General features: G+C 31.2%; 1 protein-coding gene and 1 long non-coding RNA gene across 4 annotated transcripts in view; one reads left to right on the forward strand and one right to left on the reverse strand.

Moving 5' to 3' along the window:
• The window catches only part of LOC106884093 (uncharacterized), a 380,074-nt gene that overhangs the window by 80,499 nt on the left and 297,075 nt on the right, over positions 1 to 2,500 (reverse strand). The window lies entirely within an intron of this gene.
• The window catches only part of LOC149131147 (uncharacterized), a 161,808-nt gene that overhangs the window by 54,931 nt on the left and 104,377 nt on the right, over positions 1 to 2,500 (forward strand). The window contains exon 2 of one of the 3 annotated variants that reach the window (XR_016238459.1): positions 579 to 647. The exons of the other annotated variants lie outside the window; for them this stretch is intronic. This is a non-coding gene — a long non-coding RNA (uncharacterized LOC149131147). The remainder of the gene's footprint in view (positions 1 to 578; positions 648 to 2,500) is intronic. 3 annotated transcript variants of the gene reach the window in all.

The following is a 2,500-nucleotide window of genomic DNA, read 5'->3' on the forward strand; positions in this document are numbered from 1 at the left end:
ATATCTATATACAAATATATATATATAAATGTATGTATATATACACACACACATATATATAGTTATATATATATCTGCATATACATAGATGTATATATATAGCTGTATACATACACATATATATATACATACACACATACATATACATATGTATGTATGTATGTATGTATATACACACATGTATATATATATATATACATATATATATATATATATATATATATATATATATATATATATATATATATATATATATATATATATATATATATATGTATATATATGTATGTATATATTTTCATTTTTCATTTTATCTAGTTTTAGCTCATGAGCTGTGGCCATGCTGGGGCAAATACATTATATATACATTCGCATTCACTTCACATATACACTCACATATATGCATGCATACTTACATACAGACACGAACTTATGAATACATACATATATATACATACATAGACACACATTAATGCATACATACATACATACATACATACATATGTTCGCATTCGCATTCACATACACAAGCTCGTAAATATATAATTATATATATATTTTTTCTTTATTTGTTTCAGTCATCTTGACTGCGGTCATGCTGGAGCATCGCCTTTAGTCGAACAAATGGACCCTAGAACTTATTCTTTGTAAGCCTAGTACTTATTCTATCGGTCTCTTTGCTGAAGTTACAGGGACGTAAACACACCAACATCGGTTGGCAAGCGATGGTGGGGGAACAACACACACACACACACACACACACACACACACACACACACACACACATATATATATATGTACATATATACGACGGGATTTTTTCAGTTTCCGTCTAACAAATCCACTCACAAGGCTTTGGCTGGACCGAGGCTATAGTAGAAGACACTTGGCCAAGGTGCCACGCAGTGAAACTGAACCCAGAACCATATAGTTTGTAAGCAAGCTACTTACCACACAGCCACCCCTGCGCCTTTTATATTCGCATTAATGGCGACGAGCTGACGGGATAGTTAGAACATCCCGCAGAATGCTCGGCGGGCATTTCTTCCGTTCCCTTACAAACCGAGTTCAGATCTAAGCGAGGTTTTTGTCTTTCATCACTTGGGAGATCGTTTAGAATAGAATGACAGCCAAATACCGAAGCCCCTCTAATCGATTTGTCCCTCCACTCGGAAAGTGCTGCTGGTGAATCCTGCAAAGGAGCGCCATCTTATTCGGGAGAAATATGATCTCCGTCACTTAAGTATTGATGGAGACTAAGTAATCGGCATTATGACAAGAATATTCGAGCGTTTGTGTCTGTGTGAAGGTATGAATATATGTATATGTGTGTGTGTGTGTGTGTGTTTGTATGCAAGTATGTATGTGTGTATGCAAGTATGTGCGTATATAAGCATATATGTATCTATGCGTGAGTGCGTCTGTGTGTGTCGCATTCATTTTACGCAAAGATACCTATATGTAAATATTTCCATACTTTTGAATTCAATTCGCATATATAAATGTGTACACACACGCAGATATATATGTGTGTATATATATATATATATATATATATATATATATATATAAAATGTATGTATATATATATGAATATATATATGTATGTATACATATAGTCTATACAGATATATACGTATATATACATACATATATATATATATATATATATATATATATATATATATATATATATATATATGTCTATTATATATATGTATATAGGTTATATATATATATATATATATATATATATATATATATAACCTATATACATATATATAATAGACATATATATATATATATATACACGCGTATATAAATACATATATATGTTTGTGTGTGTAGGGGGTGTAAATCTATAATAGTTATACATTTATATACGGATATATACATGTATATGTATATATATATATATATATATATATATATATATATATATATATATATATATATATATATATATATATATATATATATATACATATATATACATATTCTTTTTACAAATACATACACGCATACAGTATATATATATGTTTGTGTGTGTATATATATACATATATATGTGTGTGTGTGTGTGTGTGTGTGTATATATATATATTTCTTACGCATACGTACACACACACTTACTCTCACGCTCTCTCTCACTCACTTTCCCCCCTCTCTCTCCTTCTCTGTCTCTCACAAGCACAGACGTACAAATACACACGTTCGCACACACTACACGCATCCATCTGCAATGGCTGCTACTAATTAAACAGCATTTAAGCGCTTATCATTTCATTTTGAAAAGCTGCGAAGACGCCGGTTTTAATGATTAAGTATATTTATTTATGGCATTCAACAGTGCGATAAATGGCAGTAATTATTTGACGACTATTGAGAGCAGACATGTCTGTAAACCGATCCTGTGATCTCTCCACTTCACAGGTCGCAAATAAATGTGTCTGTGATCTTCAAGGATATCCCAAGAGCAATAAGCGAATGTACCTGAAGT

Source organism: Octopus bimaculoides, chromosome 25, assembly GCF_046866305.1.
Source record: "Octopus bimaculoides isolate indiv1 chromosome 25, ASM4686630v1, whole genome shotgun sequence".
NCBI classification, from domain to species: Eukaryota; Metazoa; Mollusca; class Cephalopoda; order Octopoda; family Octopodidae; genus Octopus; species Octopus bimaculoides.